The 16,602-nt window shown below is 47.8% G+C and overlaps 1 non-coding gene across 1 annotated transcript; it reads left to right on the top strand.

The window, feature by feature from the left end:
- Nucleotides 1–7,675: 7,675 nt before the first annotated feature.
- On the top strand, nt 7,676–7,770 carry Trnay-gua (transfer RNA tyrosine (anticodon GUA)). The gene is made up of 2 exons: nt 7,676–7,712; nt 7,735–7,770. It is a non-coding gene; the product is annotated as a tRNA-Tyr (tRNA).
- Nucleotides 7,771–16,602: the final 8,832 nt, after the last annotated feature.

The following is a 16,602-nucleotide window of genomic DNA, read 5'->3' on the forward strand; positions in this document are numbered from 1 at the left end:
AAATACGTCAGTGAAGTCTTGGTGGACCCCGGCATAAAACACTTTCGTGTTAATAAAGATCGTGCTTGGTTACTGTGGGTGGAGCCCCTCGTCCAGGGCCCCACTGGCTATTGCGGCGCGCCGGGCCTGGTCAAGAGTCGCTAATTCGCTTCCCAAGTCCAGTTCGGAGAGTCGCGCCTCCCACGACCAATTGTTTAGTGTATCGTTAAGTAGCGGCGACACGGCGTCTGCCGGACGCTGCGTGCATTGGTAAGTGATGTGTTCTAGTGTCGGGATGGAGTCGCACCATGGACATCTGTCGCTGTGTTTGTTGGGAAATATTTTGTGCAGTCTATGTAAGTGTGGGTAGGTGTTTGTCTGTATTCGGCGCCAGTCCCTCGCCTGTTGAGCTTGGGGTGAGGTAGAGCATTGAATCGTCTTCCTAGTCGTTGTGCCTCAAGTATGTCTCTCGGTCTGCTGCCGGGTGTCAGAAAGGCGTCCGTTCAAGCAGTATGTATCGCGGCTCGGCCTGTTATACCTCGAGCCAGACGATCCGCCCGATCGTTGCCTTCCACTCCGGTGTGCGCGGGACACTAGGTTATCCCGTGGTCCATTTGGAGGCTTGGTCCTAGAATGCGAAGGACCCCGGCCGGTAGAACTCCCCGAAGGAAGAGGCGGCAGGCGTCTTGCGAGTCTGAGTATATAAGCCGACTGGCTCTTGGCGTCAGCGTCTCGGATGGCTAGGGCTATGGCCGCGGATTCCGCCGTGGCGCTTGAAGTCGTGCGTACGGACGCTGCTACGATCGGTCTCCCCCAGTTTGTTGCGACAGCTACATAAGTAGGAGTCGCTGTCTCACCTCTGGGGTATAAGCCCGCGTCAGTAAAGTATGTGTCTGCGTCCTCCTGCCTTTTGCACAGGATGGCTGCTCGGGCTTGTCGCCGTTTCACGTGGAAGTGAGGGTTCATGTGACGTGGGATGGGGTTCACATGGATTCTTGCTCGTAGATCAGGTGGCATAAGTATGGTCTCGTCTCCGCAGAACTGTGGCGTTAGGGGGTATCGTAGTCGTGTTAGCACGGAGCGCCCCTGGGGTGTTGCGTTTAGTCTTTCGCGCTGGGCCATGAGTGTGCCCGTGGCGAGTTCTTCGTATGTGTTCATCATGCCCAGCTCGCTGAGACGGTCAGTGCTCGTGTTTTCGGGCAGGCCGAGTGCCGCCTTGCAGGCAATCCGGAGCAGTCGATTTTGCTTGGTCGATTTCAGTTTGTCGGGCCGCTTGGAAAGGAAGAGCATAAGTGATTCTGCTTATGACGAAGGCCTGTACTAATTTCATAGTGTCTGTCTCCGTCATTCCCTCTCTGCTACGTGCTATTCTGTTAATGAGGCTACTAACACTGCGAATTGTGCGCTTGAGTTTGGACAGGGCGATGCCGGCACTGCCCGTTTCCTGTATATGCATTCCGAGCACTCGTAGCTGCTGGACTTTTCGGATAGGTTCTCCGTCTAGAAGTAGTTGTAACGGTGGAGCTCTGTTGGCTTGAGTTCTTGGTGGTCGAATATGTATGTATTCTGATTTGCTCGGTGCGGATTTCATGCCGGCATGCTTTGTGTATGATTCGACCGTGTCTAGGGCTTGCTGAAGTGTGTTTTGTCTGTCCCCGTATGAGCCTTTGGTCGCCCAGAGCGTAATGTCGTCGGCGTAAATTGCCACGCCGAGGTCTTCGTTTTCCTGTAACTGTAGGGCGAGCTTGCGCCTTCCAATATTGAATAGGAGCGGAGACAAAATTGCACCTTGAGGCGTGCCGCGGCCCGGCAGTTCATATGGGAGCGACCGTGACGCTCCGAGCGCAATTGTTGCAGTGCGGTCACGCAGAAAGTCCTGAATGTAATGAAATGTTCTTTCTCCGCATCCGACGTCTTCAAGGCCCTCTAGTATGGCGGAGTGAGATATGGTGTCAAAGGCCTTTTGAACGTCAAGGGCGAGCAGTATTCTGTCTAGGCTGCCCGGGGGAGGGCCGAGGACCTCGTCTTTTAGCATGAGGAAGACGTCCTGTGCAGACACTCCCTTGCGAAAGCCGAACATCGAGTCCGGAAGAAGGCTGTTACGCTCGAGGTGATTCTCCAGCCGGGTGTGCACGACTCTTTCAAAGAGCTTGCCCATGCACGATGTTAATGAGATGGGCCGCAGCTGTGCGATCTCTCGCGGCTTGCCAGGTTTTGGGATCATGATGATGTTGGCCGATTTCCATGGCGCTGGTACCCGACCTCCCTTCCTCCAGACCTGATCATTGAAAAAATGCACAAGCTGTCCGATGGCTGTGTCACTGAGATTGCGAAGCATCACATTGGTGACGCGGTCTGGTCCTGGTGCTGTGTTCTTTTTGAAAGTCTGCGCGGCTGCGTAAAGTTCTGCGAAGGTGATGGGGGCGTCCAGATCTTCGCTGGCTTCCCCATGGTATTCTTTCGGAGCTGTTGTAGGTGTTTGAGCCTCACCGGTGTAGGTGGTCTTGAGTTGTTGCAACAGCTCAGTCTCCGTCCCTTGGTGCTCTCCTATGAGTCGCCGCATGACATTAGCCGTTGCCGTGCGCGTACTGGTCGGATCCAGTATGCATCGCAGTATGGCCCATGTCTTCTTGGTGCTCAGTGTGCCTTTGAGGGAGTCACAGAAGCTGTGCCAGTTGTTGTAATTGAGTGATCGAGCGTAGGTATTTGTTTCTTCCGCCAATCGGTCGATTCGTCGCCTTAGGTTACGGTAGTGGCGCTGTCTTTTTCACCTCTTGCTGAGGCTCCTACGAGCTTCCCAGAGATGAGCTAGGTGGTTGTCTATAGCCGGCGTGTCTGTTGTGGTTTGGAGCTCCTTAGTGGTGGCAGTATAAAGTTCCTTTAGGAAATTACTCCATCCTTCTGCCGTAGTGGGTGTCGAGGGGGCTGTCTGCTGGCGTTATCGATATTTCTTCCAGTCCGTCAGCCTGGCCGTCCCTAAGGCTAAGCGGAGCTTTGCCGTGTTCACCGTCGTGCATAGGATGTAGTGGTCGCTGCTTAAGTTTTCCTCGAGGTTACTCCAGGTAACACCGTTGTCATTGTTGATAAAGGTAAGATCCGGCGTAGTGTCCCGAGTCACGCTGTTGCCTATCCTTGTAGGAACTCCCGGGTGTGTGAGCAGCAGTAACTCGTGGGCCTGGGTGGCGCTGAGTAGATCGTTTCCCTTGCTCGTATCTCGCCTGTACCCCCACTCGGTGTGCCATGCATTAAAGTCGCCAAGGAAAATCAATCGGTCCCGCTTTGAAAGCAGTGTGGATGCGTGGTTCAGGATTGTCAAGAAGTCGGCCTTGCGTTCGCTAGGGAGACTGTACACGTGCACTAATACACATTTAGGGCGTCCTTTCTTGACCGGCCAAATTGTGACTATTTGATGGTGTGTATCGACCCCCGGTATTACGGTCGCGGTTAAGGCTAAGTCCTTCCTTGCCAGGGTCGCTAGAGCTGGGTGATGTAGGTCGACGTAAAGACGATAACCACCGATGGGTTTCGGTGTTTTCCCGATCTCTTGCAGGCAAATGAGGTCGGGTGGGACTAGCGCCGCCTTGATGTATTGTGTGAGTGTAGCGTGTTTGTTCTGTAGTGAGCGACAGTTCCACTGCGAAATAGCAAGTTTCTCTTGTCTGGATGCTCTGTTAGCCATGTTGGGGAGTGCCCGAAGTTGCTTCCTCAGTCTCCGTGGTTACGATGTATTTGACATACGGCTTATCGTCGCCAATGCTAGATTGTCGCTTGCGGGTCCTCTTAACGCCTTGAAGAGACTCATCCACATATTGCTTGAGTTCTTGGAACTCCTTGTACATAGGTTGTATCTGTGTCTTCATATGTTGTTGTAGGTCCTCTTTCATCTGAGCGAACATGTCGCCCATTTGCTTTGTGAGTGTTGTTTGTAGCTCCGGGAAGGGTGTCGCGGGTGAAATTGGTGATTGTGGTGAGGTTTGTAGAGGGACTCTCGCGTATTGGAAGTCTTGTGCGTGTTCTTTCTGCTGGGTGGATGGTTGGGGTTTCTGTGATCCTATCAGTACTGTCAACGATTCCACCTGACGTTTTAGTATTTCAAGTTCATGTTTGGTGCTATCTAAGTTAGCTTTCAGCTGTTTGTTTTCCGCGAGAACGCGCTTATATTCTTCCCTCTGTGTGATGGATTTGGTTGTGGAAGACGCGACCCCCGCCCAGCTTACCTGCGCCAGTGTCTTCTGATTAGTCCCAGCACCGTGCGGAGGGGTTGGAATCTCTGCCAGCTTCTTTACCGGAGTCCGGGAACGCTCACGATTCTGCTTCAGTTCGTCTGTCTTGGGTAAAGCAGGGGCACTCAGCTGCGGAGATCTTGAGCGGGATCTGCTTCTAGTTGCTCTGCTGCGTCCTGCCTTTTCCTTGTAGTATTCTTCTTCATCCTCCGAGAAGAACCACCGTGGTTGTTTGGCCGCCTGCTGTCCAGATGTTCGAGGTGTACGCTGTGGTAACTGTTTCAGTCGCTTGTTGCAGCTCAACGAGATAGCCATGCCAGACTGGATAGGATTTACGCATCCGTTGAGCTTGTACCCCTTTCCACAGATTACAAAGTTGAACTTGTGGCTTTTAGCGATCATTGCCTGGTGATCGCAAGTTTTGGTGAGAAAGAAAGGAGTACGCGCTTCAACTGGAATCTCTGGAAATTCAACGCTAAACTTTTGGAGGACGAGGGATTTGTAAAGGGCATTGCAGATGAGATGCAGAAGCTGCTCGAGGAGCGGCCCAGTATTTTTGTCGTTCAGTGGGAAGACTTCAAGGAGTGGCTAAAAAGTAAAGCCATAGAAAAGAGCTGCTCCAACCGACACAAAGAAAAGCAAGAGGAAAAAGCAGCGCGCGAGCAACTGCAGTTCTTAATAAGCATGGAGAGTACCTAGCCTTGGAAGTATGCGAAAGATATAAGGGATGTGAAAAGCCAGCTTGAAAGAATAGACACTGAAAGGTATAAATCAGCAGTTATACGCGCAAGAGCACAGAAACTGTGGGCCGGTGAAACATCAACGAAGCGAGCTTTAACAGATGAAAAACGATACGCTTGCCAAAAACAAATTAGGCAGATAAGAAATGGTGATGAAATTTCAAGCGATGCTAATGTAATCCAGCAGGTATTTAAAAAGTACTTCAGCGACGTTCTTGGCCATGCGAGAGAGATGGGTGCTGCTTTCTGTTGTGATTTTTTGTCTCTCCTGCCAAGACTTGAGGACGATGTAAAGGAGCGTCTTGAGATGCCCATAACTGAAAACGAAATTGAAACTGTAATAGAAGACCTACAGACTGGTAAAACTCCAGGACCTGATGGGCTTGGTGCCGAGTTTTACAGGACATTTAAGCCCATAGTCGCTCAGTTACTGTTACGAGTATTGACTGAGGCGTATAAGCGAAAGCAAGTACCACTGTCATTCACCACATCGCACATAGTGTTAATCCCAAAATCGGATGACCCAGAGAAGCGTTTGTTGGTGGGGTCCTATCGCTCGATCAGCCTCACCAACGTTGATTACAAAATATGCATGAAAGTCCTAGCGAAGAGATTACAGGGCGTGATAACGAAATTGGTTGGACCGCATCAGACTTGCGGAATCAAGGAACGTAGCATTGCCACGAATGTACATGTCGCACGTACTGTATTGGAATGCTGTGATGCGCTGGGGGATCGGATTGCAATGATGCAACTAGATCTGGCAAAAGCCTTTGATCACGTCTCACATGATATTATTTTTTGCATACTAGAGCACGCTAACGTAGGACGTGTATCATAGAAGGTGTCAGAATGGCGCACGCAAACTGCACTACGCGCATTATTGTAAATGGTGACCTTTCAGACAAGCTGGTAGTGCGTTCGTCAGTAAGGCAGGGATGCCCACTGTCGCCCCTTCTGTTTGCGGCATACCTATAGCCACTCTGTTTGGCTTTAATCAAAAGTGAACGCATCTCAGGTTTTCGTTTAGCATCGGCGCATGTAAAAATTCTCGCTTATGCGGACGACATTGCAGTATTCTGTTCGAGCAGAGACAGTATTACTGAAGTGATCAGCACGGTTGATGAATTTTGCAAGCAAACGGGGTGTCTGATAAACTGGGATAAGAGCTCTGGTTTTTGGCATGGTGACTGGGAAACGATGCCCGGTCATTTCGCGCGACTGCGATGCTCTTGTCTGCCAACGCAGTATCTCGGCATCCCCCTTCAGTGTTATCGAGAACCAAGTGAATGCTGGAATGAGCAAGTGTCAAGGGCGAGGGAGAAAGCAGATGCATGGCAGGGGAGGCAGTTATCAATGTTTTCGCGCGCCTCCGTCTGCAACCTTTTCCTTGTATCCAAAATATGGTACATTATGAATGTTTTGTGTGCAACACGGACCAGTATTCAAAAGATGCACCGCGTTTTTGCAGTTTTTATTTGGGCGTCCAACTGGGAGAGAACCAGTCGTACCAACTTGTTTCTTTCTGTTAAGGCGGGAGAGCTTGGCCTTGTGCACTTATTTCTGCGTCAAGTTGTGTCGCGTTTTATATTCCTCCGTGATCAAAGAGATACTTTTCTTAGGACTGCTATCCAAGTGAGGTTGCAGAGACATCTCCCAGAAATCGTTGTTTCATCGTGTGAGAGTATGCATGGGGCTATCAGTGGGTACATGCGAGAGGTTGTACTTTCTTTCCGGCTATTGCATGTGCGTTTTTCTATTGAGTACTTGTGCAATGTTTCGAAACAAAATCTGTATAAGAATCTCGTGGACACAATGTTGCCGATTCCTGTTTATCATTTACATCACCGTGGAGGCCCAGGGCAAGATGGTCTGAAGCGAGTTAAGAGAATGCCGGTTAACCCATCCGTGAAATCCTTTTTCTTTAAGTTACACTCTAACACACTTCCTGTTAAGACGTGGCTGCACGAAAAGGGATTTTTCGTCCCATGGACGACTAACTGCCTGCTATGCAAAAAGCCTGAGACAGTAGAGCATGTGTTTCTTGACTGCTGGGACCCAATTTTTCATTGGGATGTCCTCCAACGAACAGTCAAAAAAGATTTTTCCCTAGATCCATATGGCATCAGGTTCTTGCCCATCGCAAATGAAGCGGAAGTACCATTTGACCTAATAATGCTTTTGGGCCTCCACAGTCTGTGGAAGACGCGAATGCAAGTGCGACATACAGATGTTAACGTCCGTTCAACGCGCGAAAACTTTATTGAAAGTGTTGTGGCCCTTAGGGAAGTGTATCGGGCGCAAGTTGAACCGCCAGAATGGATTTCTGTCCTCGATGACTTGGCTGTCATGAAAAGATTTTAATCCCTACTACGTCAGCCGAAGTAGGCTGATGTTTTTATCATTTGTACTTTTGTTGTTTTGACTCTCACAATCGGCAATAAAGAAAAAAAGTCGATATCTCACTTGGTAGAACGGTGGACTGTAGGAGTGCTATTGGAGAAACAGATAGCCATAGGTCGCTGGTTCGAATCCGGCTCGACGAAGTTTTTATTGCCTGTCATGGCTTACTTTTTATCACCACCACTGTTGATAACTTCCCGCTCTTCTTTTCGTGGGGGGAAGGGGGGTATTGATAAGGACACATTTTTTAAATAACGTCAGCCTTGATTTACCTCAAGCGTGCGATAAATGAATGCACTAAATGCGATCGGAAGGTGTCACCCATTAGCTCCGTCGATAGCTCAGTTGGTAGAGCGGTGGACTGTAGGAGCGCTATTGGAGAAACAGATATCCATAGGTCGCTGGTTCGAATCCGGCTCGACGGAGTTTTTATTGCCTGTCATGGCTTACTTTTTATCACCACCACTGTTGATAACTTCCCGCTCTTCTTTTCGTGGGGGGGGGGGGGGGGGGGAGTATTGATAAGGACAAATTTTTTCCCATAACGTCCTGCTTGATCTACCTCAAGCGTGCGATAAATGAATGCACTAAATGCGATCGGAAGGTGTTGCCCATCAGCTTTGTCGATATCTGAGTTGATTGAGCGGTGGACTGTAGGAGTGCTATTATAGAAACAGCTATCCATAGGTCGCTTATTCGGATCCGGCTCGACGGACTTTTAACAGCCAAGCTGTTTAAGCCAGCCGTAATTTGTGGCGCGTGCCAAGAAACTGCCGCGCCGTAGCCATGGCATCCAGGACGAGGAGGCGAACAAACGCGGTCTCCTCCTCACCAGCTCCCTGCCTTTCCGACCCCCGCCTCTCTTCTCTCCGTGGCGCGCTGAGCCAGGAGAAAAAAAGCGAAAGCTTGCACTAGGCCGTGCAAAGCTCAAGACACAGCAATCTGGCCGATTGATATCGAGCGGCTAGCCTCCATTGTGTTCGGCGTCGGTAAGCAGCGGCGTCCTTGGTACTGTGCCAACCTTTACTACCTGCGATTGCGGCATGCCGGGAGCGCTGTAGCTCGTAGGCGCCGACGCGTCCAGCGCTAGTCACGCGAAATGTCGCGAAAGGGAAGGTCCCTTCGAAAATGATCGCCCGAGAAAACCTTCCTACATGCGTAGTTAAGTTAAACCAACACCTAGCAGCAACCAAGCTAATACCTAGCAGTAGCAGTAGCAAACTTGCGTGATTTTTTATTTCTAGTCATGGCTTACTTTTTATCACCAGCACTGATGATAACTTTGCGCTTTTTTGGGTGGTATTGATCAGGACACAATTTCTACGGAACGTCAGGCTTGATATGCCTCATGCGTGCCATTAATGAATGCACGAAATGCGATCGGAAGGTGTCGCCCGTCAGCTCCGTCGATAGCTCGGTTGGTAGATAGGTGGACTGTAGGTGTGCTATTGGAGAAACAGATATCCATAGGTCGCTGGTTCCAATCCGGCTCGATAGACTTTTGATAGCGAAGCTGTTTAAGCCAGCCGTAATTTGTGGTGCGTGCCTAGAAACTGCCACGCCGTAGTCATGGCCACCGGAGGAGGAGGCGGAGACACGCCGTCTCCTCCTCGCCAGCTCTCTGCCTTTCCGATCCCCGCGTCTCTTCTCTCCACGGCGTGCTGAGCCAGGAGAAAAAGAAAAGCGAAAGCTTGCACTAGGCCGCGCAAAAGTCAAGACACGGCAAATCTGGCCGATTGATATCGAGCGGCTACACACTAAACAATTTCTCACCCTTAAGGGTGTAAAATAGGGTGCTCCATAAATTTACACCCCACTGCACACCCTTCGAGCACCCTATTTGGGCCGGAGCACCCTACGAGCAAAACGCAAAGGGTGCATTTACCGGAAGGGTGTAAACGAGGGTGCAAGAAGGGTGCTATAACAAATGGGTGCTTAAGTTCTCATAAGGGTGTACAGTATGGGACAAAATTTTGTGGACCACGTGATCAGCAAACGAAGCGGATAGCTTTTAGCCGTCGCCTGGCTAGCCACCGCGGCCTCGCTAGGAGCCTTGCTAAAGTAGTGATCGGCTGAGCGCTGGCAGCGTCCGGCCGAGGGGAAGGTCCAGTTTTTTCCTGGCGCTCGTGCAGCCTCTACCTCGGCGGCTTAGGGCCGGCGCTGACCAGGCATGACGCGCAAGCTCATTACCGTCCGCTGTGTACGGCACCTGGGGAGCTGAAATAAAAGCATTTTGACTTTCACCGCAAGTGCGGCCTCCAGCCAGCGGTTAATAAATCTATCGGCTTCGTTTGCAGAACACGTGGCCTACAAACTTTTGTCTACGACTGTACATGTAGTGTTGTATATTTGTACACAAGTTACAAAGAAAGATCTAAACCAACAGGACCACGGGAACACAATATGGCTTTTGTGCAGGATAAATATTTATTTGTCTTGCAAAATACGAGCTTGTTATGTCATTTCTTACCTTCGTAAATGCATTGTAATTCTATATGCATATTGCTCGTGCAAATTTATAGCAGCGGCAAATACAAGTGATAAATTTTCTTGCAGGGAATGGTGCAACTTCTGTTTCCACACAGATTTCGGAGATTCACATAATATAAAAAGCCGACATCTCAGTCATACCCAGTGAACCACGAACCTCTCTTCAACGTCTATAATATACCCAACGTCAACGTCTTGAGGTGACGTACATATTACGTCTCGAGTAGGTACCTTTTTTATAAGGAAATGCATGGATGTCTATAAGATGTACTATCTACATGAATGTTAGATTACCAGATAACGTACTATGGATGTACACAGGATATCATTCAGGCACCATAAAATTAATTGGTACACATAGCACTTGAACCATACCTCCTACGTTTCGTAGGCGTGCAGGATGTATGTATGAATGTATGTATGTATGCACTTACGTGGTGTGTACTCCTATTGTTATTATTGGGTTTTTATGTTATTATTATTATTATTGTTATTATTATTGTTATTATTAATATTTAACTCGCCCGAAGTTAGGGATATGAAATTACGGATAGATTTACCCCGACGTTAGGAAGTGCTATAATATATTTTAATGCCTGAGATGTTTAACTAATTAAGAACTATATTGAAATCTCGGGCAGCAAAAAAAATGGAGGGAAGCTTAAGCTTCGCCATTAAGAGTAGAACGCGATTGAGTTATCGGACCCCATTCGCATCGCATTTTTCTTTATGACTAGGCTTCACTGCAACACAGAATGTGGGAAATCCAGCTTAAAAGACCAAACTTACACAAATCCCCTTAAAGTAGGCTTCACTTTTAAACAGAAATGTATTGCCGGGAAGACGTTTTTACAGGGGCAATATAAGTCGTCTTATATTAAAGTGTGAAGGCCCTGGGACTTTTTTAATTATTTTATTAATTGTTTGCTATTGCCCCGACGCGCGTGCGCGTGTTCAGAACGCATTAGGCAGGCTAAGTCCCAATTTGACCTTGTCGAGGATGCGAGTGACATCTGGATAGGATTTTCGCAAGTAAACTACCCGAGCGCGCTACTGTTGGTATGGTAGAAATGCTGGAAAAGGGGTTTTTGTTTGCGTTTCCTCGTACCAGAATTGTTTTCTCGTACATTCAAATTATAATCCGATGCCACCATGGCTGTAGGTTGTGGTTAAGTCGTACTTTACCATTTTTTCTGACGGATTTTACTGTGAGAAATTCAATTTTTGTTCACTAACACCTTGCGCCAGACGGAGGGCCTGCGCGGTCGGGGTGGTCCGGGATGATTTTCTCTACCACGGACGCCGGCGCTTACGCCGACGCCAACGCCGCATTTTCTGCGACACGGGGTCCTTAACGCTGTCGTGTTAATTTATATGATTGACCTTCAAGGCTTATCTGCAATCCACTCCATAATATAAGCATATTCCCCGCGCAGCCTCGTAATATTGCACACGACATTGTGTCTAAATCTCTATTATATAATTGCTGTGCTATTTTATTTTATTATTTTAATATCTCATGGCCTACTTTAATATAATTGTTTTGTTGCTTTTGTATAGTTTAAATCACAACCTACTGGTTTAAATAATCTCAAGAAGTGACAGTTCCCTGAAATATAAACAATATTACATAATTGCTATCTTTTTGTTTCGACGCGCTATAAATCATTGTGTCCAAAGTTCGCCTTTATCTCTTGCCTACCCGAATTCGATAATTTTTGGTTGGTGCACGTGTAGGTATAGCAATCGGCATTAGTATTGTGCTAATTGCTTGTTTCTTCGAAATAACTTTTTCTAGCAAATGAACGTAAAAGTTTAAATTTCACGCCTAAATCCTGTAAATTGTCCATAACAAAATCGCGCCTACAATAATCAACAGCCTTTCGTTTATACTTTACAGATAAAACCTTCTGAACGTTTCGTTTTTGTATAATAATTAGTAAATATTATTACATTTATTATTATAAAATAATACCGTAATTATAGTAGCAATTATAAAGAAGAATTGGCAAGAAGCAGCTTTGGCGCGACGTCTCGCGTTTTCCTTCTGCCTGCTTTGGCGGCGTATTTTCGTTGCGATTGCATCATTCTTCTCGGAGCCGGAGTGAACTTGAAGTCGCGTGTTTGCATTAGTTTTTTGGAGTGCTGTTGGGGCTGGGGCTGCGCGATCGTCACTGTCGTCCTCCAGATTGCCACCGATCAGAAAGTCGTACGAACCGCAAGCTTTGAACGTCTGTTTATCGCACCATCGAAAGCGCCGGCACAGAAGGCGCGATGCGAGCTCCGGTGGGAACAGCAGCCCTTTGTCTCGTAATGGTAAGTAAACTTTGGTTAACTTATCCAGCACGCTTATGTGTATTGATTGTGAACACTATGTTGAGATATGTCGAGAGCAGAGCACGCCGCGAGGTTGCCGAATTGTTTGAAGCGCTTGGCCAGCCTGTCGAGGCCGGCGACAGCCTTGCGTACCGGCAGCTCAGTAAGCGTTCGCGACGGGCTAGCAGTAGCGTGCCCAAAAGTGAACCGCAAGCGAGCTACTCCGAAAGCGAGTAGCCTAGCTTCAGTGCAGTAAGCGCAACGCCTGTTAGCAGTAGCGCGGCTACAGGCTATTGTTCAGGGCTGGTATTTTGTAGCGATGCCTTTCCGATGCTAATGCCCCTTCGCGCTTGGTCAGTGGTCCGTTCACGTTATCAACGGGATCAGCCGGCCGCGAGTGGTGGATGATAAGACTAGTAAATAAAGCATAAGGCATCGCTAAGAAATACCGGCCCAGGTTGCACAGAAAGCAGCTCAGATTGTTCAGATCGTAATGCGGAGGTTTCCGTCGACTGGTGACTATCCGAAGCCGGTGAGGATTCAGAAGAACGGTTTTCCGATGTATTTAACGCTGACGTGCAGCAGGACACCGCAAAACGGGCAGGAAGCCAAAGCACTAGCAGCTGAAATTTAGCAGCTTCGCTTGCAAAGTGGGCTGTACAATGTAACATTACTCACAGGTCCCTGACACCGCTTCTCTGACTTCTCAAGACCACACGGGTGTTTCCGGAATCTTCCAAAAGATGCTAGAACTTTTCTGAAGACCCCCCGTGGGGCTGTCGAGGTATGTGTATGTGTAGCCTTAAACTAGCTTAAATTTTGTTGATAAATTTGAAGACAGTTAGAGCACGCTTCCACTTCAAATGCACCTGCTACGTGTTTTGCATCTGCTGTTTGATAATGACATGAGCATATGTAGGTAGAACGTGGTTGGAGTGGCAGCATGCGTATTTTGCACATTGTATACATCAGAGCATTTGGAGCACCGCCAAATTTTTTTGTGATCTTTTTTATTGGCCGAGTTGTTGAGATGATCAAATAGTTTTGCGGGTGAGAAAGTTCGAGATGTAGTAATTTGCTTACTGTGTGCTTACAGCCCGCAACTGAGGGACGTAGTAGGAAGTGGAGCTGTAAGTAAATTGTTATTTTACTTGGGGCAGCCAGCTGTGGGGATTCTAGACAATGTGATTCTGGGCACATCCATTATCGCAAAAATCCTTGAGCGTACAAATTCATTGAGGCTGACACAGAGAGCAACATTCCCATACACTCCAAACGTAAAAACTGGAGGGAGGGGAGGCGACGTTTAGCTGCGGCACCAATTCCCTATTTATATAAAAACGTTGGGAGACAGAAGGTGGGTAAAGACTTCCGGCGCTGCTCGACGAGTGTCCCATTCAGATCTCATCGAAAACCTCCGAGCCACCCGCAGAGGCACCGGCAACAGTCACCAACGCCGGGCACGTTCGGTGCGAACGCGGGCACAACGACGGCGGCGTCGACAACAGTACTGCGCGTTGCTGGTACTGCGACATGTCCAAGTTTATACAGCTGATAAAACTACTATGCTTACTCCGTATAGCTCTCTACTAATTTGCTATCGCAATTGATGCTTCGCCTTTCGGGTGAAACTGCGACAAGTTTTTTTAACTTTTCTGTGTTAAGCGAAAAAGGGTAGTGGTGGCTAAGACATGGTGACAACTCGATTCATCTTTATTTCAATAAAAAAAGAGTAAACAATGAGCACCATAACTTGGTTTCCTTTTCTGTGTGACTAGACATTTTCAGTTTCTCATACACCTTCAGAATAAAAATGCCATTTCTATTTCGTGAGGTCAGAGTGCTCACTTGGATTGTTTACATCTGTTGCTTGCCAAATCTTCAATGTAAATTGTGTGCTTGTAGATAACATGATGGTAAAAAAAGTTGCAGTGGCTTAGCTCGGCTATGCCAGGATATACGTAGCGTTAGCAAAAGTTCAGCTGATTATTCTTAGCTTTCCTGGTTGTCTCCTACGCTCAACCGCTAATTGCCAGGCAACTACTTCGGGATCCGATGAGTCAAGCTTCTCCGTTCTTCTGCGCTGTTGAGCAGCATTTGCGCTCTCCTTCTCCATGACTATACCACACTGGCAAACGCCAGTCAGAAGCGCAGTGGCTCCAGCGCAGTGTCAGACGGCGACTACACAGCGAGCGCGCGCCGGCGCCAGTGCGTCTACCACGGCTACGACGTCACTCCTCTGGAATGCGCAGACCGGCGGCGGTGAGTCGCGCGCGGCGGCGGCGGCGGAGTGCGCGAGAGGTGCCGGCTCCGGTGGCTCCGGTGCGCAAGCCGTGTGACATCACTGATCCTTGCGCATGCGCAGCACGGCTCTTGATGTGCCGCGCGAAACGGGCTTGGCTAGGCCAGTGTAGCTAACGCTACAAAATAACTGCTATGTATTTGCTTGGTTCTTGTAGTGCACTTCGGACGCATCTTTTTTTTGCAATTCTGCAGTGACTTTGCAAGACTAAGATTGACCCATCACCTTGTATTGCAAAAGGGATCAACAAAATTGTGAAAATGTGAAAGTGTGAAAGTGTAATGGCATCACTTCAAAAGGCTCGTGAGATGTCACCGGAGAGGCTGCGAACACGACGTGAGTACTGTTACAAAGGCTTCATCGGCAGCTTTTAGACCTACACTTCGTGATATTATTTTTGCAGGGTTTCATCTCATAGGCATAACATTAGAGTACATCTGTGTTTCATTATTTGGTTCTTTTAAGACAGTTCTTCAGGTTTTAAACTCACATCTTGTCGAAAACTTAAATTCTTTAATGGTAGGTTGTTTGATCTGTGGAATGGAAATAAACTGGCGTAGTGTTGCACAGTTACATGCGTAGATCAAGAATATTCTGTGCCATGGCAGGCACAGAATATTCTTGGTGGGAAAGGTCTTCAAGGTGCAGTGGACATAAATAAGGGGATGTTACCCTAGCACCAGTGTTCAGTTGCTTTTAGTGACAGAAAATCACAGCGTTAATAGTTTTCAAAAACCAACCTTTGTCACAGATTTAGGGAACTTTAGGAAGATACTAAACAAGTGCATTGAAGTGTTCGCTATAAACCTTTCGCTTTGCAGACATCCTAACACTTGCAGCACTTCGGATTCTCTCTTTCAATGTCAAAGAACTTAATTGTCTGTCATCTTTGTGCAAGAGCAGATAAGTTTCTTGCGAGTGTTCTGCTACAATGAATGTTTAGTACCCATGAGCTTAGCTCAAGATTGGTCATAAACGCACTGTGCTTTACTGTGATAGTTCTGCATCAAACACGGGAAGCTTAATTAATATCGGAACAGATATCTGGGCCCATTAAAAAAGGAATAAACGACTTTTAAATGGCCGACCTGAATTCCTGTGAAGATAAGTTCTCATTCTGCGTAGTCAGGTCCACGTGATCTCTGAAAAAACTAGATTTTTCGAGGACATAACTGCAGCGCAAGAACTCGCGAATAATTTTTTGCAACATGGCAGGCTAAATGGTGAACGCTGCATCGTGCATGGATGCACACAATGCAAAACGAAAGATGTGTCCCAATGGTGAACTTAGGGCCGACATACACTCTAAGGTGCATCTTATCTTGAGGCGGAAAATGGTCTTATTTTTATCTGTACAAGAAAAGTGAAGCTTTGCTCACGGAGGTATTGCATCTTTTCCTCGTATGATGCGTTTCCAGGAGTTTACTTGTGATCTTTGCTTTCATCTAGAATGTTAGCACTGTCAAAGTGCAGCGCACCATTTTTGCAACACCTGCAGTGCGCATGCGAGTGCATATCTTAGTTATAAAGGTAAACATCTACAGAAGTCTGTCTGGCTTATTAAAACAATTGTGAGTAAAGGACGACTCTCCAGCCAAGATTTGTTTTAATTTAAAACTGACGCTCGGAAAGACCACACATATCGTTCTTGAGCAGTCTTGTGTTGTGCTTTCCACCTTTCCTGGTCTAGGTCTCTTTGTTGTCGTGCTCGCTGGTGGTTTGAAGGTCATGCAGTTATACGCTTGGAAGTGCTCCCGTGGATTTGTTCAGGCTTCCTTGCATGGCTTGCATATACCACGATTCTAGGTAGAGCCTCCTCATGTGGTTAGCTTTAGTGCCAATGACACTGGTGCCGTCGAAGTTGATGCGATGGTCATGCTTGTCACAATGTTCTGCGAGGGCGTAGCGCTCTGCATTGAAACTGCCTACATCGTTTTTGTGCAGCTGAATTCTTTCTGGGAGTTCTTCGTCTCACCGATGTAGGAGGCGTAGCACTCAGGCACAAGGCACCTGGTAAATTAATCGTGGGAACTTCTCTTTTGGAGGCCGATCTTATAGTCGTGATATGAGCCGCTGAAGCGTTGATGTGGGTTTTTGCGCTACATGGATACCCTCCTTCCTGTGATGAGCAGGTTCTTTTGTGTTAATG

This window comes from Dermacentor silvarum, chromosome 1 (genome assembly GCF_013339745.2).
Source record: "Dermacentor silvarum isolate Dsil-2018 chromosome 1, BIME_Dsil_1.4, whole genome shotgun sequence".
NCBI classification, from domain to species: domain Eukaryota; kingdom Metazoa; phylum Arthropoda; class Arachnida; order Ixodida; family Ixodidae; genus Dermacentor; species Dermacentor silvarum.